Below are 22,594 nucleotides of genomic sequence, written 5' to 3'. Positions count from 1 at the left end.
ATTGGTGAACATGGGTGAGACTGCATTGGTGGACACGGGTGAGACTGCATTGGTGGACACGGGTGAGTCTGCATTGGTGGACACGGGTGAGTCTGCATTGGTGGACACGGGTGAGTCTGCATTGGTGGACACGGATGAGGGTGCATTAGTGGACAAGGGTGAGGCTGCATTAGTGCACAAGGGTGAGACTGCATTGGTGGACACGGGTGAGACTGCATTAATGACAAGGCATAAGACTGCATTGGTGGACATGGGTGAGACTGCATTGGTGGACACGGGTGAGGCTGCATTGGTGGACACGGGTGAGGCTGCATTGATGAGCATGGATAAATTTGCTTAATTCTGCATAAAATATTTAAGGGTAATTTCATGAGATAATTTATGAGGGCATGTTTAGGGGCGGGACAGGGTAGGGGTTGGGTGGGGCAACTGGAGGAGGGTACCCCTTGAGGCCTGGCTAGTAGCTCAGTACTTGAAATTTTGAGCCCTGGACTATACATCCCAAAGTGATATTATCAAAGAAAATTTTTTTTGAAAAGGGTTACCCCACTGAGATAGTGGAGGAAGCTTTTTTCAGAGATTCAGAGATAACCACCCTACATCCCATGTCTTCCAAATCTGATTCCCCCAAATCTAAACCACCATTTGGATTAAATGGTAATCCAGTCTGAATACTAAAGATAATTGAGAAAAAGGCCAGTGTGACAGATCCAACCAGGACAGGGGCTTTTGGAGGGGGCTGCCTCTTACCTACTGACTATGGTCCCTGGCTTTTGAGGGGGCTCTATTCTTGGGAGGTGTGTGCCTGGGGACCCTTGGAGTGGTCTTGCTTCGGATTCAAGTCCATGTCTCCCCAAAACACACCTGAATAGATATTTGGGGCCTCTATGCCTAAACCAGCAATTCTAATCAGCTCAAACCAACCTGGAACTGGGATCTCCTGCTGTAATTTTTTTTAAGGTGTAATGTGTGTCTTTGCCCCATTGTGTGCCTCCTAGGTGTGAATTCCCATTGTTGATCGGGTCACCTTTTGTTTCTGTCTGTCTGCTCATCTCTTGTTTTTATGCTTATGATAATGTGCAAGGTACTTTGTGTATCCAGGGTTGTGGGCTTTTTGCCAGACAGTCACCCAGGCTTGTTTAAGTGACTATTTGTTAGTTTGTTCATGTTAATTAGATCACTGTCAGCTGTTAGTTGCTAGAAGTGGATTAGCATACTGTTTATGCTGGCTGCTCCTTGGCTATGTTAATTCTATTCCTGGTTCTGCATTGTTAGGGTAATGTGATCAGACTCTATCTCATCTTGTGTGCTATATATTCTGTGTGAATTTTTAATAAAGTGAGTTCTGGTTTGCACCTAAGCTAGTGTCCTCTAGTTCTTGGGTGCTCAGCTACAATAGCTGGTTCCTGGGTCCAGACTGAAGGAAGCTATAGTCTTGATGGAGGCACCCAAGCTGGGTGCTGGACATTCCATCACAGCCACTTATGCACCACATACAAAAATGCACTTTATTTCTTTGGTCTCTACTTGTACAGAATGAGCGTGCACATATTAAAATCATCTTATTCCATCTTAGTAAAAATCCTAAATAAGTGGCATGAACTTAAATGGATATAACAACTACCCTGCAGCATACAATACACAATTTAGGCCTAGTATTTGACCAATCAAGTAAACAGCGTGTTGCCTTGTGATGATGGATCCCTTATAGTCAATGCATTTCTCAACTAGCTTCTTCAGGACTGGTTGAGAATCATGTATTAAGCAATACATACTAAACGTGAAAAAAATCATATTGCAATTAATTTACAACCAGATTACATATAACATACAAATTAGTAAAGTGTTCATTAACTGCCTTCTGCCTTGCCAATGCACACATGTGGCCAGGCAGGATAAGCATCATTCTAAAAGGACGGTGTGTCCTTTTAGAATGATGCTTATCCTGCATGAGTGCACCCTCCTTTTCCAGGCACTCATGTACAGTGCATTCTTTGGTATATACCACTGATTACAGATCTGGTCCTCTGTCATTGGACTTGGTACAATGAGATTGCTAACTGCTTTGATATAACCATATGTCAGTGCCATCTGTGTCCACCAGTGCAGTCTCACCTTTGTCCACCAATGCAGCCTCGCCCGTATCTACCAATGCAGTCTCGCCCGTATCTACCAATGCAGTCTCACCCGTGTCCACCAATGCAGCCTCACCCGTGTCCACCAATGCAGCCTCACCCGTGTCCACCAATGCAGTCTCATCCATGTCCACCAATGCTGCCTGCCCGTGTTCATTGTGCTGCTTACCTTTGTCCATCATGCAGGGAGCAGCGGAGAAGAAGAGCATTGCTGGCCAGATGATAAGGGCGCCGAGGGACATTACTGGAACAGCTTTGATTTCAATTGCTGTGTTTTCCCTTCGCTCGGCGTCCCATAGAGCCCCGCCCAAATGGCCAGGGAACTTTGATACACATCACTAGTCCTGGGTTGGATGGGTGATCTGTCTATCAAATTTGCATTATTAAAATCACTGCTCCCGAAAAAACGCCCCTTGCCCTTGGGGCAGGACCCAGGTCTCCAAACACATTCATGTTCGTGTCCCATAGACTTTAACGGTGTCCACATGTTCGAACAAATTGCATGTTCTGCTGCAAACCGAACCGGGGGGGTGTTCGGCTCATCCTTAGTCACAAAGTCCTGTATCTGTCTCTCTGACTCTCTCTGACTCTCCTCCATCCCACATTATTATTATATTATTATTATTATACAGGTTTTATATAGCGCCAACAGTTTGCTCAGCGCTTTACAACATGATGATAATAATGTCCTCAATGTATCTTGCATAATAAACGATGTTGGAGGCATATGAGATTTTTGTGACTGGGTTTACATCTGCTTTACCCATGAAAACTGGCCCAAGACTGTCACTGATGATGAACCAGAACTTAAAGCAGAAATGAGGGCAATAAACTTACCTCCTCTCTAATAATTCAGGTCCCTTGTTGGCACTGGCATCTTCTCCCTGGTTGCCGGTCTTCTGGCATCTCTGCACATAGGGACCAGTGATGTAAGCTGAGCTGTTCATGTGCAGCTCAGTTTACATGCCACAGAAGACTGCGAGCAGGCAGGTAGGTCTATTTTATTGCAGAAAAGACATTGTGGGGTTGATTTACTAAAGGCAAATAGACAGTTGCTCCAGAGATTAGTAAATGAGCAGAAGCTCTGCAGACTTCCATTATCCAATCATGTACAAGCGAAAATGCTGTTTTTTTTATTTTATTTTTACTTCCACATGATTGAGTATTCTTTGCAAGTATTCTTTTACTAAGCTCTGGAGCAACTACCCTTTGTTCCCCCTTCCTCCTTTTTTTCCCCTCCCCCCTCTTCCTCCTCTCCCGCTCCTCCCTCCCTTTCCTTTTGTCCTTCCTTCCTCCCCTTTTCCTCTTTGAGCATAAAGCATTTCTTACATCCATGGGCAATTTATCAGTGTTTGTTCCTGATACCCATTACCTAACTGATCCACCTGTTAATGTTCTATCTTTAGCCGGCCTCTTTTTGCCCCCTGTGTCCGCCCCCAGGGGGTCACCCTATCATAGGGTGTCTCAACAGCTGCCGCCTTTTGCCACAAAGGGTTTTGTTCTGGTGAGTCATACGGGTTTTATATGAATACTTCAAGCTTGATGTACTACCAATTGTTTCTATTAACATTGAATAAAAATTTGTGAAAAAATGTTTTTAAAGATTATATTTCTTTATAGATGTCATGGGTGATGCCTCTTGAGGAAGCAGCACAAGCCGTGAAACCGGTCGAGGAATAAATCTAACGTCTAAGTCCAATTTGTAAACCCTAGTATTTTATATCTAAGATTTACTAAACAATTACTGTTTTGCTGTATATTTTGTATTGTCCAAAATATGTGTTAAATAAATGCTATATATTTTTTTACTATCTGTGTTATCATATTTGGGTACCGTAATAGTCCCTATCATCATTGATGCTCAAGGGTACCACTTGGAGTATCCCTTAATTGAGCCTTCTCTTTTCCGAAGTGCACAGTTTATTTGCATTAATAAATCAATCCCTGTATGTCTTTTCTGTGATAACAGCCTGCCTGCTTACAGTCTTTTGTTAAATGCCCTCAGCTCTGCTTTAAAGTAGAACTCAACTCACCATTTTAAAGCAAAACTGAAAGTAGTTCTAAAGTAATATTTTTACCATTTTATGCATTATGGTAAAAAAAACTTTCAGTGCCTGTTTCTCCACACCAAACACATACCTGAGTCCTGTATCGATCCAGAGCTGTGCTCATCTGCAGTTCTTCTCTCCTCTCTCTGCTCTTTCACAGATTTGGGTGAGAGCAGCGGGAGACATTGGGCTCTTTTTTCCTTTTTTTTTTTTGTCAAATAGTTTTTATTAAGAGATTTTAACTTTTTACATGCATTCAAACAACTGAACAAAACAAAAAGGTATACACAGACAAAAGGCAAAGATCCCAAAGGTAGTATACAGTTCCTTGCAAAAGTATTCACCCCCCTTGGATTTTTACCTATTTTGTTACATTACAGCCTTTAGATCAATGTTTTTTTAATCTGAATTATATGTGATGGATCAAAACACAGTAGTCTAAGTTGGTGAAGTAAAATTTGAAAAATATATACATAAAACTATTTTTTAGAAATAAAAAACTGATAATTGGCATGTGCGTATGTATTCACCCCCTTTGTTATGAAGCCCATAAAAAGCTCTGGTGCAACCAATTGCCTTCAGAAGTCACATAATTAATGAAATGATGTCCACCTGTGTGCAATCTAAGTGTCACATGATCTGTCATTACATATACACACCTTTTTGGAAAAGCCCCAGAGGCTGCAACACCTAAGCAAGAGGCACCACTAACCAAACACTGCCATGAAGACCAAGTAACTCTCCAAACAAGTAAGGGACAATGTTGTTGAGAAGTACAAGTCAGGGTTAGGTCATAAAAAATATCCAAATCTTTGACGATCCCTAGGAGCACCATCAAATCTATCATAACCACATGGAAAGAATATGGCACAACAGCAAACCTGTCAAGAGACGGCCGCACACCAAAACTCAGGGACCGGGCAAGGAGGGAATTAATCAGAGAGGCAGCACAGAGACCTAAAGTAACCCTGGAGGAGCTGCAGAGTTCCACAGCAGAGACTGGAATATCTGTACATAGGATGACAATAAGCCATACTCTCCATAGAGTTGGGCTTTTTGACAGAGTAGCCATAAGAAAGCCATTACTTTCAGCAAAAAACAAAACGGCACATTTTGAGTTTGCAAAAAGGCAGGTGGAAGACTCCCAAAATCTATGGAGGAAGGTGCTCTGGTCTTATGAGAATAAAATGTAACTTTTTGCCCATCAAAGAAAACGTTATGTCTGGAGCAAATCCAACACATCACCCAAAGAACATCATCCCCACAGTGAAACATGGTGGTGGCAGCATCATGCTGTCGGGATGTTTTCAGCAGTCAGGACTGGGAAACTGGTCAGAGTTGAGGGAAAGATGGATGATGCTAAATACAGGGATATTCTTGAGCAAAACCTGTGCCACTCTGTGTGTGATTTGAGACTAGGATGGAGGTTCACCTTTCAGCAGGTCAATGACCCCAAACACACTGCTAAAGCAACACTTGAGTGGTTTAAGGGGAAACATGTAAATGTGTTGGAATGGCCTAGTCAAAGCCTCAATCCAATAGAAAATCTGTGGTCAGACTTGAAGATTGCTGTTCATAAGCGCAAACCATCCAACTTGAAGGAGCTGGAGCAGTTTTGCCAGGAGGAATGGGCAAAAATCCCAGTGGTAAGATGTGGCAAGCTCATAGAGACTTATCCAAAAGAACTTGGAGCTGTGATAGCCGCAAAAGGTGGCTCTACAAAGTATTGACTTTAGGAGGTCAATATTATGCACATTGACTTTTTCTGTTATTTTGTCCTATTTGTTGTTTGCTTCACAATAATGAAAAAAAAATCATCAAAGTTGTGGGCATGTTCTGTAAAGTAAATGATGCAAATACTCAAACAATCCTCGTTAACTCACAAAAAATGCCAAGGGGGGTGAATACTTTTGCAAGGCACTGTAGCTGTTCTCACAATATGCACAGTATCTAGTATAACATTATCTAGTTTAGAAAAAGTATCAGTAATGCATACCAAAGTAGCTGACAAGATATTTTGTGCTGGAATGGTATACATCAAATATATATAGATAGTAGTATTCTTACTGTTAATAGAAAGATATGGCACTCTTTTTTTTCTTTGTAAATGTAAGTGTGCTAAAGCTTCACTTTGTAAAGAATACCCAGTCAGGTGCAAGGGAAAAAAAAAACATTTTTACTTGCACATGATTGGATGATGGAAATCAGCAAAGCCTTACCACATTTACTAAGCTCAGAAGGAAGTGGGTGCAATTATACTTGTAAAGTGTACAGCCTATTTGCCTTTAGTAAATCAACCACAATGTCAATGGACACACACAGCCTAGCCCACAGGAAGCAGCTTCCTATGGTGGCACCAGAGGAGGAGGAGCCTAGGGTGCTGGTGGGGGACCCTTGAAGAGGAGGTTCAGTGCTGCTCTGTGCAATTGCATTGCACAAAGCAGGTAAGTATAACATGTTGTTTCTTTTAGGAAAGCAAAAATGTACTTTACAACCTCTAGAAGTCTGTAATGCTTACCTCAACTCCTACAGTCCAATGCCCGTGAGGTTCTTTGCCAGCACCGGCATTTTCTTCCTGCCTTTTTCTGAGTGCCGGCCTTTGGCCATCTTGATTGGCTTGCATGTGATGCATTGAATGATAACCGTTACAGATACTAGTGTGCCTATATTAGCTCTCAATTAAACTGTCAAGCCATGAAGTGTCTGGTGTCATATTTGATCACATGTGCAGCCCCATGGTAACTGGTGATCAAACAGAGGCCAAAATGGCAGCTTCCTTGGCCGTATACCACTTGGCTTTATAAAGCCTCACTGAAATCCCATCTCCTCCTTCAGCATAAACCGAAACACCAAATGCCGAGGTATTGTCTAGGTCAGTGATTCTCAACCAGGGTTCCGTGGAACCCTAAGGTTCCTCCAGAGGTTGCTAGGGATTCCTTCAGCATTGGGCAATTTCTGCCTTTCAGATAAGTTCCCACTGGCACTATTGATCTTTTTAGCTATCTGTAAGGAGGTAATTCTTCCCAATGACCACAATTGTAAGGACCATTCTTCCCACTGACCATCACACTATTATATCATGAGTTGTAGATTTCTAATTTTTAGCAGGGGTTTCTCCACCAGGGTTCCTCCAAAGGTTGCTAGGGGTTCCTTCAGCATTGGGCAATTCCTGCCTCTCAGATAAGTCCCCACTGACACCATTGATCTTTTTAGCCATTTGTAAGGAGGTAATTTTTCCCAATGACCACAAGTGTACGGACCATTCTTCCCACTGACCATCACATTAATGTATTATGAGTTGTAGATCTCTAATTTTTAGCAGGGGTTCCCCGAGACCAGAGAACTATTTCAAGAGTTCCTCCGTGTTGAAAAGGTTGAGAAAGGCTGGTCTAGGTATTTAGGACATAACTGTCACCTTTGCCTTCTGGAGCAGTGCTTTCTGCAGCCAATGTAATTCGTTCATGCCTTCTGTTACCGGCATAGGTCTTAATTTGTGTGTAATTTGAATATGACATCTATTGTAGTTTATGCCCATTTTCCAGTAAGCAATTCAATCGTTTTTGTCATGTCGTTTTTCTGTTACTGAACAAGAAGCCTTTTCTTCTAAACTTACATTGACATCCCTGACTTGCCATCTGAGATTCCACATATTTGGATACAGAAGAGGATAATGATCATTCTAAAGATTTCATAAAGAAAGTCTTGTGCATTTCTAGGATGCCACCACAAAAAGCCATGCCTTGACAACTTCCTATAGCGCAGTTGTATTGTTTGTGCATCTCTTGCCATGACAACCTTTTCATATGTAAATACAGAAAACACTGACATTTGCACAGTCATTTACTGTGATCCCTGTGTCAGGAAATTGTGTATGTGGAAAACATGATGCCCTGTGGAGAGGTCACATTTTCTGTCACTGAAGATGAATTTATAAGGTCTTGTATGTGGCTTCAAAAGAGAAAAACATATAAAACGAAACTGTGTGCTCTTTAAAAGTTCATTTTAATAACAATTTGCAAAAAAGGGGCACTAAAATTAAATGACATTATTTCAGGATTATGTAAATGTCTGATAACATCTATAGCTGAATTTGTAATATTTTCAGGACGTTACAGATATTTAAAACTATATTGGCATAATGGATAATGTGAAACATTGCAGTTGGCCCAAAGCAGTAGTCCAAAAAGCAAAGAAGTACAAATTTAATATACAATCACCGTCCATTTTATTAGGTGCACCATGCTAGTACCAGGTTGGACCCCCTTTTGCCTTCAGAACTGCCTTAATTCTTTGCGGCATACATTCAACAAGGTGTTGGAAACATTCCTCAGAGATTTTGGTCCATAGTGACCTTATAGAATCACGCAGTTCCTGCAGATTTGTCAGCTGACTGAAAGCATTTTTTTCAATTGTCCAATTTTGGTGAGCCTGTGTGAATTGTAGCCTCAGTTTCCTGTTCTTAGCCGACAGCAGTGGTACCTAGTGTGGTTCTTTGCTACTGTAGCCCATCTGTTTCCAAGTTCCATGTGTTGTGCATTCAGAGATGGTATTTTGCATACCTTGGTTGTAACGAGTGGTTATTTGAGTTACTATTGCCTTTCTATCATCTCAAACCTGCCCATTCTTCTCTGACCTCTGACATCAACACAGCATTTTCCTCCACACAACTGCCACACACTGGATATTCTCTTTTTTGGACCATTCTCTGTATACAGTAGAGATGGTTGTGAGTGAAAATACGAGTAGATCAGCAGTTTTTGAAATAATTAGACCAATCCATCTGGCACCAACAACCATTCCAGGTTCAAAGTCACTTAAATCCCCTTTCTGATGCTCGGTTTGAACTTCAGCATGTTATCTTTACAACGTCTAGATGCCTGAATGCATTGAGTTGCTGCCATGTGATTGGCTGATTAGCAATTTGTGTAACCAAGCAATTGAACAGGTGTACTTAATAAAGTGGCCGGTGTTTGTATCTCAGTTTCTGTTCAGATGTGATAATTTCACATAGATAATTGTGATCAATGTATTTTGACACCCTGTACAGTGCTGTAATATGCACAGCATCTTCTTAAATCAAGTAAAGTTAGGGTTATGAGTAGCCAATTAACAAGCACAAACACTGTCACATATAAAGAAGGGGGGTGAGTCACATGATCCTCATACTCATGTATTGCCCTGCCCTAGGCTGGTTAAATTTAGTTTTTGGCTCTGTTGAGCAGCAATCTATTTTCTAGGTCTGGTCAGGTCCATCCACAAACCTGGAGGTTGATTTCTCCTGTCTGCAAGGAGAGGCAAGGGTTGTCAGGAAGAGGCTCTTGTCCCCATCAACATGGGGGCAAGGTGCTTTGGGGTGGGGGGCGCAGAGCCCCCCCTGCCCCAAAGCACCCACCCCCCATGTTGAGGGCATGTGGTATTGTTCAGGGGGAGGCCGATCGCTCATCACCTCCCTTTCCTGATCTGCCGGGCTGCATGCTCAGTTAGGAGTCTGGTATGGATTTTGGCAGGGCTCCACGGCATTTTTTTTAAATTTTGTAGTGGGGGGGGTTTACATTCAGCGGGGAAGCCCACTGACAGCTGATGACTCCTTGGTTGTTAAGGACGCGGCGGCCGGCTTCCTGACCCCCTCCTTAGCAACCAGCTATATACAGTGTAAAAAAGAAAATACAAATTGCAGAAAAATCGTGGTAAAAACGCCTGACCAAAAAGGAAGCAAACACAGCAAAAAGCACTGTAGAAACGCTCAAAAGCAGCATGCATAGATGTGAATTGAGTCTAATGCAGCGTACACACGACCATTTTTCGTCAGAAAAACGGTCGGAGTTTCTTCTGACGGAGTTCCTCTGAAACGGACTTGCATACACATGATCACACCAAAGTCTTAGGCTCCATGCACATTGGAGCTCATGAACTGCAGTTTATTGGAGTTTGGGCGTTTTTTTTAAAAGCCCATAAACTCCACTCTATGTTAGCCTATGTGTCCATGCACACCTGGACGTTATTTAGCTTTAATGAGCAGTGGAGTTTATGGGCTTTTTTCTGAACGCCAGAAATTCGCGTTCAAAGTGTCATTTTTCACCGCCAAAAAACGACAAACGCCGATAAACGCTCATAAACGCTTATAAACGCTCATAAACATGCGTTAATTAGTGTTCGGCATTCAATTTTTTAAATGCATTGTGGGAGTTTGGAATGCACTGTAGGATTTTTGGAGTGTCCTCTGTGTATTTTTATTGAAAACGTCCATAAACGCTAACGCTAATAAACGCTCATAAACGCTAGTACAAAATTTCTGTTAAAAGCATGTTTTTCAACCAGCGGTTTCTGCCAGCAATCTGGTGTCCACTAAAAGCTTTTTTGAACTTCAGTGTGCATGGAGCCTGATCGTTTAGAATGCGGTGACGTACAACACGTACGATGGGACTAGAAAAAGGAAGTTAAATAACCAGTAGCCAATAGCTGCCCGTCATTTTTGGTCCGTCGGAATAGCATACAGACAAGCGGTTTTCCCAATAGGAATTTATTGCATCAGAAAGATTTAAAACATGTTCTATTTCTAGGTCCGTCAGAATTTTCGGGGAAAAAAAAGTCCGCTGAAGCCCACTTCTCCGATAGAATGATTCCGTCAGACCTTTTCTGCCATAAAGTCCGACTGTGTGTACACGGCATTAGAGCTGCATGATTCTGGATAAAATGAGAATCACGCTTTATTTTGCTTAAAAAGTTAGAATAAAGATTACAATTCTCACATTACAAAAAAATTGGGCTAACTTTACTGTTTAGTTTTTTTTTTTTATTCAAGTGTATTTTTTCCCAAGAGATTGCTTTTGAAAGACTGCTGCACAAATAGTGTGACATAAAATATTGCAATGACCGCCATTTTATTCTCTAGGGCAGTGATGGCGAACCTTGGCACCCCAGATGTTTTGGAACTACATTTCCCATGATGCTCAAGCACTTTGCCGTGTTGAGCATCATGGGAAATGTAGTTCCAAAACATCTGGTGTGCCAAGGTTCACCATCACTGCTCTAGGGTCTCTGCTAAAAAATTATATATAACGTTTGGGGGTTCAAAGTAATTTTCTAGTAAAAAATACTGATCTTAACTTGTAAGCAACAAGTGTCAGAAAAAGGCTTAGTCTTTAAGTGGTTAAACTGCCCTCATGTGCAGACCGAAGTTCATCCCTTTGATCTAAAAGAACCAAATTATACAATGTTTCTTTTTTATCTCAGCACTGAGTAATGTTGTGATAAACTTTGCCAGTTTTTTTTTTTTTTTGACAGCTGTCAAAAGTCAAAAGCAGAGAACAGCTCTGCACTTGTTACATGAATCATGCCAAATTTAAATCGCGAGGGGGGTTGAATTGAGATCGTAATTTTTTAATGATTAATCGTGCAGCTCAATCATATGTCATATGATATGACATAATTTTTACCTAGGCCAGAAACCAGTAAGCAAGTGAAGAACTGTAAAAAAAAAAAAAGGTTTGAACCAAATAATATAATATGCCTTCCTATCCTATTTACTAATGCTAGCAGCATAAGGATTGCAAATAGTTGATGTTGATTGGATGAGTTTAGTTCCATTTTAAAGTGAAAACAGACTGATTAAATCAATGTAAAGGTACTATTATATTTTTTTTTTAAAGATTATTATAAGATTATAAGATTATTATATATTACAATTAATATTTAAATGAAAAAATGTGTATCTGTCACAGGGTGGTGTCTGTGGATACACTAGAAAGATTAAACAGAATGCCACGTCCTGGTTATCACTTTATAAAGATAAACATTAACAGGGAATGGGGAATTTGGGAGAAAAATAAAAAATATGAATAAAAGAACCTTCACATAAAAGACCTCAAAAGAAAAATTGTGGGTTCAGTTGGACTTTTTAGGCATAAAAAAAGTTGTGAACACAACCAATATATTCAAGAGGAATTATTTCTATTTATTATTAAGACAAAAATATAAACAAAAAATAATAATAAATAAAAATTCTTTTTACAAACACAAAAAAATTATTTCCTCCTTATAACTACACATTTGAGACCTAATTGACATCCTATCAAAGGTAGTAAAGTCCACTCAAAATTTCCAAAAAGGAAAAACAAAGTGCATATTTATATAAATATAGAATCAAGGATATCAACCATACAGTCGACAGTTACATATATTCTGGTGCTCTACATGTTTCGCGTCTATTAGATGACTATTAGATAAATGTGTCCCAGATAGGGAAACACCGTTCCCGGAGGAGGGTAGAAAAGTTGGCACAATTTTTAAACACCCATTTTTCCAAAAAGGAAAAGGGGGGGAGAAGAATAGAAATTGGACAATAAATGCAAATATGGGTTTAAAGTTGGTAGGATCACTTCAACAATGTGTTGAGCCCGTGGGGCTTAGAACATTTAGTTTTAGTAGGTGTTCTTAATATGTGGGTAGCCAGGAGTTAAATGGTGATGGGTACTCTGGGTATCCCCTGAGCTTTAAGTGCAGTGATCCCCTCCACAGATATAGCGAACCAAGTTCCTACTGGGTAAAGGGGGAAGGCAAAGGGGGGAACCAAGCAGGCAGACTATTCAGCCCGTTCACCCCTATCGTGTTTATTATTTGTAAAAAATATGGCCACTGTTCCAAACTGTTACAATTAAAACAAAAAAAAATACAGTTTTGTAAATTTATCAGCTTATAATAAAAAGAAAAATCTGAGCAGGATATTTATTAAAATAAAAGACACGTGTTTAAAACACTAGAGCAAACACTTTCAATTAGGAAAATTAGCTATAGAGTATAATCACATTAACGGACACTGATAGATTTGACCTGAGCATCAGGCACTGATGATCCTATGTCACAAATGGAATAATGCCAAGATGATCTATAAGAACATTCAAATAATAGCAGCTATTCTGACATTTGAGTCCCCAGATTGTCACAACCAGCCCACTCTATGTCTTACTATTTAAAAGGTGCAGAACAGAAGGAGATATCCATTAAACGCAATGACCTCAGGATTCAGCTAGTTGTTATTAAATAGTCATATTTAATTCTTGCTAAAATATTCCAAATCATGCTGTAACACATATCATCAAAGCACAGCCCAACAGAGTTGCAAGTGGCCTTCCCTCAAAACATTTCCGTAAAGTTTGTGCTTGCGATTTACAACCTGACAGATTGTTTGTAATACGTTGTAGTATGTGGGGATACTAAATTATCTCAACCATAAATACAATGTTTCTTTACATGCATGTGTCTCTTGTGTATCTCGTTAATGAAAGATGTGGGATAAATTTACAAAGTTGTGTGTAAGGAAAATATTCACCCATTGCAAACATCTGCATGTACAGATGTGCAGAGAGAGTAGGATGTGAAGTCATGATAATAATCTCATCTTTCGGGTAAAGAAAACATCAATATGCACTAAATTATCAATGCTGCAGTCAACCGGAATATGAATCTGATCAAGTCACTGTCTGTATGCATGGGGTTTGTATGTAATTCCGGTGCTGAAGTGGATTTAGAGATTTTTAGATATCTGATTGAACAATGACCACATCAGGACAGCTTTGTTCATGGTAAAACAAAAAATAAAATTAGACCCCAGGAGATAAGCTTAGGCCTGGTTCACACCTATGCAGGTTTCAGTTTGCATATTCCAGGTGTATTTTGCATTTTCAAATACATTGTTTTGATCCATTGAAGTCTCTGGAACCAAAAAACAGAAAAAAGTCCCTGGCCCTTTCCATAAAATTCATAGATGTGAACATGACCCATAGGAAACCATGTTAAATGGACTATAGTGTGTTTCTGAAAAACTGAAAACGCACAAAAAAATGCATAGATGGGAACCAGGCCTAAATCAGGGAAGTGCAGTCAGGGGAGGCAGAGTCTCACCTTCCATGGGGGAAAAAAAAAGGATCTAGCTTCCAGGGTTGTAGTTTGGCGACCTGGGGTCACAGAAACCCCAAATTTGGGGGGTGGGTAGCTATAGTTCCAGAGATACAGGAATTCTTCCGCAGCCTGTCAGAAGCTACATACAGAGCGGCCAGTTTAAATATAACCTGGCACACTGTTTGCAGCAGACTGAGAGGATGAGCTCACAGTGCCTCTCACTTCTTGTCAAAAGCACTGAGCATAATGGACAGCTTGGAGCCTTGGACCAATGGTAAAGCACCATTGGAACAAGCTGTCTAATAAAAATGCTGCAGTGGAGGCTGTCTTTTCACTGCATTGTCATAGAAGACACATGCTCCCTTCTGGCCCAGCCCTCTTAACTAGAAGGAAAAAGCATGGGTTTACCCATAATGGCATGTTTTTCTCACACAGTTAAGAGTGAGAATGAGAATCTGCTGCCTGCTGAAAATGTACTGTTATAATCAAGCTAGATCATATATTATCTCTTTCATGACTAAGCCTATTTCTGATATTTGGTGATTACAAGTTAAAATCTGTATTTTTTGCTAGAATATCATCACATATATATTTTTTAGCAGAGAATCTAGAGAATAAAATGGCAGTTGTTGCAATATTTTATGTCACACGGTATTTGCGCAGCGGTGTTTAAATGGTAAATAGATACCAAACATGTCCAAGCTTTATAATTGCATGCACTTGTGGAATGACGACAAACGACGGTACCTAAAATCTCCATAGGCAACGCTTAAATTTTTTTTTTACACTAGAATTATTGCTCTCGCTCTGGCGATCGTGCCAATACCTCACATGTGTGATTTGAATACCGTTTACTTACGTATGCATTTTCTTTGCTGCGCGAGCTCGCGGTGATGGGGGCGCTTTAAAAATTTCTTATTTATTTTAAAATTAATTAATTGTTTAAAAAATGTCATCACTTTTATTGCTGTCACAAGGAATGTAAACATCCCTTGTGACAGTAAAAGGTGGTGACAGGTACTCTTTATGGAGGGATCGGGGGTCTAAAAGACCCCCGATCCCTCCTTTGCACTTCAAAGTATTCTGATCGCTGTTTTCGGTGATTCTGAATACTGTATATTTTTTTTAAACCGGCGCCATTGGCAGCCTAGTAAACGGGAAGTGCCGTCATGATGTTGCTTCCGTGTTTACAAGTAGGAGGCTGGAATGAAGCTGCTTACGGCTTCATTCCAGTCTGTCCCTAGCCTCCAAAAGAGGTGGTTTGTTGATCGCGGCTCCCGATGGAACGGGAGCCCCGGTAAGAGTGGAGGGAGGCGGCGGGAGGGGTTGTCCCCTCCTGCTGCTCCGGTATAATGGCCGAGTGGCTTTTAGCCACATCGGTTATTATCACATGGAAAGCCGATCGCTGGCTCTAAAAAACAGTACCAGGATGATGCCTGCAGCTGCGGGCATCATCCCGGTATAACCCCCGAAATACGAGTACGCACATCTGTGTACGCTCGTGGGAAGGGGATAATATGCTATATGTTATAAGATAATAATTTATTATTTATCCATTTACTGTGAAATTACCGGTTTGAAGTTATAACTTCAAACTTCAGTAATTTGTCCGTTAAGCCACCTGTTGGGTACAGTTTTTGAAAATATAGTAAATTACCTTAAAAACAATATATAATATTTATTTGTATATTACTTACTTTTGATAATTAACCACTTTCCACCTAGGCCAAGTCTGAGACTTCTCTCCTACATGTAAAAATCATCAATTCTTTGCTAGAAAATTACTCAGAACCCCCAAACATTTTATATATTTTTTTAGAAGAAATTTGTGCCTCCTTAGATAAACCAACACCATCTTAAGTATTGTTTTCCCGACTCCGTTGTACAATATACTTCCGCCCTTTCACTTGCCCCAGGGCCATCTTTAATATTGATTGGACCCCGGGCAAAAAAAATTTTGGGGGCCCCCTCCCATGCAATTTCACTCTCCACCTGCTCTGAGACATACAATAAATAGAAGCTGGACTTAAAATCAGTTTACTGTATCAGGTCAGGCAGCAATTGTGATTGGTTGCCAGAGGTTACAGCATATCATTACTGCTTACTGACTGGTTGCTAGAAGTTACAGCACACATTACAGCTTGCTGATTAGTTGCTAGAGGTTACAGCAAATGATTTCTGCTTGTTAATTAGTTGCTAGAGATTACTGTACAGTAATACTGCTCACTGATTTCTAGAGGTTACAGCACATCATCTTCTTACTGCAGGGGAGCATGATATACATATGAATGCCACCTTTATTTACAGATAAATGCAGATGGCCACAGCTATTTTCTTAGTAATGCCGCTGCTATTTACATATGAATGCCAGTTATTTACCTGTAAACACAGGGTCTGCAGGTGAGTCATCTGTACACAACAACAGGGCTAAAACTTCAAGGGACAAGGAAATTTAAACCAGGATAGTTGGCAAGTATGAGGCAGCTGCTTTGGGCCCCACAACAATGACAGGGCCCAGGGCAGCTGCCCCTTTTGCCCTGCCTTAAAGACAGCCCTGACTTGCCCTAGCTATAATTTTGCATATGCATGGTGGTTTCTTAGCCAAGCCTTGTTATAACATAATAAACGCCACTGTAAGCTGTAGCTGATTGCCTCTACAGTATGCCATCCTATCACCAGGTGTACACCTCTTGTGATGTCATATGGTCACATGGGGTGTAGCAGGAAGTGTGGATGAAAATGCAATCTTGTGGTATGATGCAGTGGCGCAGGGAGCAAATAAGATCGACATGGCATAGATTTCAATGGACTGATGGCACATAGAGCGTGCCGTGAATTGGGACAGATATGTGAATGTGCCAGTGACGTCATAAAAAAAAAAAGAGATGGATTAAAGTCAACAAAGCAAGAAAACAGACATCTAAATACAGAAATTAGTAGTGTTTTTGCTGCTGATTAATATGCAAGTTATGGGGTTAGAATTTACTACCACGTTAACCACCTCAATACAGTACACTTTCCCTCCCTTCCTGCCCAGGCCATTTTTTAGCTTTCAGCACTGTCACATTTTGAATGACATTTGTGCGTTCATGCAACACTGTATCCGAATTAAATTTGTAATCATTTTGTTCACACAAAACAAGCTTTCTTTTGGTGATATTTAATCACTGCTGGGTTTTTTTATTTTTGTACTTTGTAGAAAAAATAAAAAAATGTTTTTCTTAGTTTTTGTCACCAGCTTCCCTGTCCCTGCTGAAGAAAAGCATCCCCACAACATGATACTGCCACCACCATGTTTCATGGTAGGGATGGTGTTCAGGTTGATGTGCAGTGTTAGCTTTCTGCCACACATAGTGTTTTGCTTTTATGCCAAAAAGTTACATTTTGGTCTCATCTGACCAGAACACCTTCTTCCACATGTTTGCTGTGTGCCCCACGTAGCTTCTCGCAAACTGCAAACAGGACTTTCATGTGGCTTTCTTTCAAGAATGGCTTTCTTGTCACTCTTCCATAAAGGCTAAATTTGGAGTGTGGAGTGCATGACTAATAGTTGTCCTGTGGACAGATTCTCCCCCCTGAGCTCTCGATCTTTGCAGCTCCTCCAGAGTTACCATGGACTGCTTTGCTGCTTCTTCAACTAATGCTTTTCTTACCCGGCCTGTCAGTTTAGGTGGATGGCCATGTTTTGGTAGGTTTGCAGTTGTGCTATACTCTTTCCATTTTTGGATGATGGATTGAACAGTGCTCCGTAAGATGTTCAAAGCTTGAGATATTTTTTTTATAACCTAACCCTGCTTTAAACTTCTCCACAACTTTATCCCTGACTGGTCTGGTGTGTTCCTTGGCTTTCATGGTGCTGTTTGTTCGCTAAGGTTCTCTAGCAAGCCTATGAGGGCTTCACAGAACAGCTGTATTTAAATTACACACAGGTGGACTCTATTTATTAATTAGGTGACTTCTGAAGGTAATTGGTTCCACTAGATTTCAGTTAGAGGTATCAGAGTAAAGGGGGCTGAACACAAATGCACACCACACTTTTCAGATATTTATTTGTAAAAAATTTAGAAAACCATTTATCATTTTCCTTCTACTTCACAATTATGTACCACTTTGTGTTGGTCTATCACAAAAAATCCCAATAAAATATTGTTTTTGGTTGTAATATGACAAAATGTGGAACATTTCAAGGGATATGGATACTTTTTCAAGGCACTGTAATTAACCAAAATACTACTACATTTAACCTTCCAGCATACCTGGAATGAAAAAGCATTTTATAATAAGATTTATATCAAATAATTGCATTAACTAATCACACAGGATCGGCTGAACTATATCAGATCAGAGCAAGTAACCAAACTGACATATAAATGGACAGTTATAGAACATGCAGAATTACATAATAGATCACTGATAACAAAATGTCTTTACTTGAATTACAGGAAACAGGTTTGCTGTAGAATTAAGAGAATGTATAATGCTTTTGCATTCATTTCTTGATTATATTCAGAATTAAAACTGAATTTTAAAATATGAAATACAGTATACAATATTTATATTTTTCTAAAAGATGTTTTAGTTTTGAACATAATTAAGAAATTATAGTAGGTGGAGCTGTAGACTTTTTTTTTTAATTGCTTGCAAGGCTTTTCTTTACTTGCTTATTTACAGAGATGAATAGCACAAGCAGACATTTACAGACAGGAATGATAAAGTAGAAATGGTGTCCTATCTGTCACATACCTGGTGGAAAGGCATATCGAGATGAAGACAGCTTTTATTACACCTTCAGCCCAAGGCCCTCATTTGAATGATCATGTGGTGCAAGGGTACAGAGTGACAAGAGTGCCTAGCTGATCAAAGGGCTCCAATCTGGCCTGCGATGTGCAGATTCCATCCTGGTGGATGGCAGGCTGAACACTGGTCAGCAGAACAGGCAGAGACACTATAGACAGGCAGGTGACTGGTCTCAGCAAGATCATCACACATATGCGCTGGTATGCACTGGAGACAGCAACAGATGAGCAGCCATGGCACAAAAGAAAGGATATTGGTGCAAGGAGTGGGTACAAGCCAGGCCAGTAATGGGCAGGCATATCAGGTAAAGAGAAAACAGCATATACCTGGTTTGTTTGTGATTTAAGTACTACAAGTATTCCTATAGCACTTGTAGGAGGGTGTGGTATATCCTCCATGCTGTAGGTGGCGCTGTGTGCAGGGGGAAGTAGAGACTGACAAGAACATTGCTCCTCTGCAGACTTCGTAGGTGTCATCAGGGGAGCTGTGGTCCATTTGGACACTGCAGCCCTGAGTGACCTCCACATCCATCTTTAGTATGGGCAGTGCTAAATAAATAGCAGTGCCCTGAGGGGGTTAGCATGCATTCTGTGAGTGGCTAGGTTAATATAAGGAACCATGCTCGTCACGGACAGTGATTTAGCCTCAAGGAAAGGTTCCTGTATGAGGAGGGAAAGCTTAGGGACGTCTTTGTATGCTCTGCTGTCCTCCGCTGGAAGACTTACTACCAAGGTTTTGCAGTTCCCTCAAGAGCCGCTTGTGACACCACATCACCAGTCAGCCACCCTTTGTAGATGTAGTGTTCAGTAATGTTGGTCACACCTGTATGAGAGATGCAGTACTGAGAGATACTGTGGCTTACCAATGTTACAGTATTTGTACTTTTACCACCAGTGTTACTTTACGAGTGCAAGAGTATCTGGAACTGTACCTCAAGTTTGTACCGCAGGGCATTGTACTTCTGCTAAATTTGCAGATAACTGTTCGTTGGCTGTTTACATTTTATAAACGTCAGTGCCCTAAGGCTTATCCAAAACCACTCCAGCAGCTGGAAATAATCTGTCCACACAGGCAGAGATAAATCAACAATAAACAACCAATGCTATTAGGGTCACAATCTATAATAAACGCCCATAAATGATGCCTTTCCTTCTTATATTGTCACCAGATGAGAGGATCAAATAAAACTTGTTATCATATGAATATGTGTCTTGTCTTTATTTCATGAAAAATTAACCTCTACAGGGTGTATGTCTCTCATTCCATGCAAATTAATCAAACAAAATAATATAATATACACTGTAATATACTGTAGCGTATTAAGTTTGAAAAGTGGCACCATACACCCAACCGTTTATATTGTGCTTACACTTAAAGTGATCGTTATTAAAAAAAAAAAAAAAACAAAGGTTTACAAACATACTTACCTCCACTGTGCAGTTTGTTTTGCACTGTGTGGCCCCCGAACCACATCTTCTGGGGTCCCCTGGCGGTGCTCGTGGCTCCTCCTTGCAACAGTTAACCCCCTGGGAGAAGCACTCTCCCTGGGGGTTACCTTGCAGGTGCGCTCACAAGTCCAGCATTTGTGTCCATAGACATGCCTTTTTGCAAACTCAAAACGTGCCATTTGTTTTTTTGCTGAAAGTAATGGCTTTCTTCTGGCCCAACTCTATGGAGCGTACGGCTTATTGTCGTCCTTTGTACAGATACTCCAGTTTCTGCTATGGAACTCTGCAGCTCCTCCAGGGTTACCTTAGGTCTCTCTGCTGCCTCTATGATTAATGCCCTCCTTGCCCAGTCCGTGAGTTTTGGTGTGCGGCCATCTCTTGGCAAGTTTGCTGTGTGCCATGCTCTTTCCATTTGGTTATGATAGATTTGATGGTGCTCCTAGGGATCATCAAAGGTTTGGATATTTTTAAATAACCTAATCCTGACTTGTACTTCTCAACAACATTGTCCCTTACTTGTTTGAAGAGTTCCTTGGTCTTCGTGGCAGTGTTTGGTTAGTGGTGCCTCTTGCTTAGGTGTTGCAGCCTCTGGGGCCTTTCAAAAAGGTGTGTATATGTAATGACAGATCATGTGACACTAATGCCCTGTACACACGGTCAGACTTTCCAATGGAAATGTGTTGTCAGAAAATCCGTTCGTCTGTGGGCTCCATCTGACTTTTTCCGTCAAAATTTCCGACACACAAAGTTTGAGAGCTGGATCTAAAATTTTCCCACAACAAAATCCGATTGTTGAAATTCCGATCGTATGTAGACAATTCCGACGGATAAAGTGCCACGCATGCTCAGAATAAATTACGAGATGAAAGCTATTGGCTACTGGCCTCTTTATAGTCCCGTCGTACGTGGTTTTCGTCACCTCGTTCTGAGCGATCGGATTTTCAGACAACTTTATGCGACCGGGTGTATGCAAGACAAGTTTGGGGCAAAATCTGTCGGAAAAAATCGGACTGATTTTGTCATCGGAATGTCCGACCGTGTGTACAGGGCATTAGATTGCACACAGTTGGACATCATTGCACTAATTATGTGATTTATGAAAGTAATTGGTTGCACCAGAGCTTTTTATGGGCTTCATAACAAAGGGGGTGAATACATACGCACATGCCAATTATAATTTTTTTATTTCTGAAAAATAGTTGTATGTATATATTTTTCACATTTTACTTCGCCAACTTAGACTATTTTGTTCTGATCCATCACATATAATTCAGATTAAAAAACCATTTAACTAAAGGCTGTAATGTAACAAGATAGGTAAAAAGCTAAGGGGGGTGAATACTTTTGCAAGGCACTGTATACCATTACATTGCAAAGATCTGAGTTCAGGTTTTTTACTTGCACTATATTTTGTCCTCCTGCTGTTCCATAAATCCTCAGTGTGTCCTTCACTGGACTTAACGTTTTCCCTTCTAATTGGTTCTTCTTTTAAGCACAAGAGACCTTAATTGATTCAGTGTAACCCAAGTCTAATGATAACTGATGAGCCTGCTCCAAGAATCAATTTACATGGATTTGCTAGTTCTGCCTGCTATGGGAGACCTGATTCCTATCTCTTTTGCTTTTCCATCACTTTCCCTTCTCTAGAGGGTTGTCCTGCATATCATAGCAATCAACTGTAGCATAGACTAATCTAAGTGTAGCGGTACCCCCGTAGGGGCTGCTAAGTGCTGTGGCCCACCTGTCACCCTGCCCTACCCGGCATTCAATCCTCAGACACTCCAAAGCAATGAACAGTCCAATGGCTTTGTTTTTTTTGTTTTATTTAGGGCTTTGAACTTGGATAGGGTATAAGAGGTATGGGATGCCCAGTGAATTTTAGAACAATCAATTGGAACAACTGATATACACTCAGGTATATACACAGGCCTCTCTTCCTCCAGCACAACTCTTTCTGCAGACTGTTACTCCTCAGCTCCGTCAGCACTCTACTTGCTTGAGCTTCCAGGCACAGCTAGCACCAAATGGTTAGGCCTTACACTGGCTCAGCCAGGCCTTAGCAACTGCCTTTTGCAGGCAGGGATCGCAGGCCCCTTTAGTGTAGCAAAGAAAAGTTCTTAGTGCTAGCTGCCCTAACTTGGGTTACTAAGCCCAGTAACCCATCTTCAGGCCTGCCAGCCCTCCTGGCTGCAGCTGTTCTTCTCCCCTGCCCATGACATCACAGTCCACACTACTGGCTCTACAGCCATCCCAGACTGCATGCTCCCAG

The sequence above is a fragment of the Lithobates pipiens genome, unplaced genomic scaffold (assembly GCF_037356315.1).
Source record: "Lithobates pipiens isolate NorthernLeopardFrog02 unplaced genomic scaffold, aLitPip1_a1.2 Scaffold_25, whole genome shotgun sequence".
In the NCBI taxonomy this organism is placed as follows: Eukaryota; Metazoa; Chordata; class Amphibia; order Anura; family Ranidae; genus Lithobates; species Lithobates pipiens.
The sequence above is the reverse complement of the archived record's forward strand: the minus strand, read 5'-3'. Positions refer to the sequence as shown.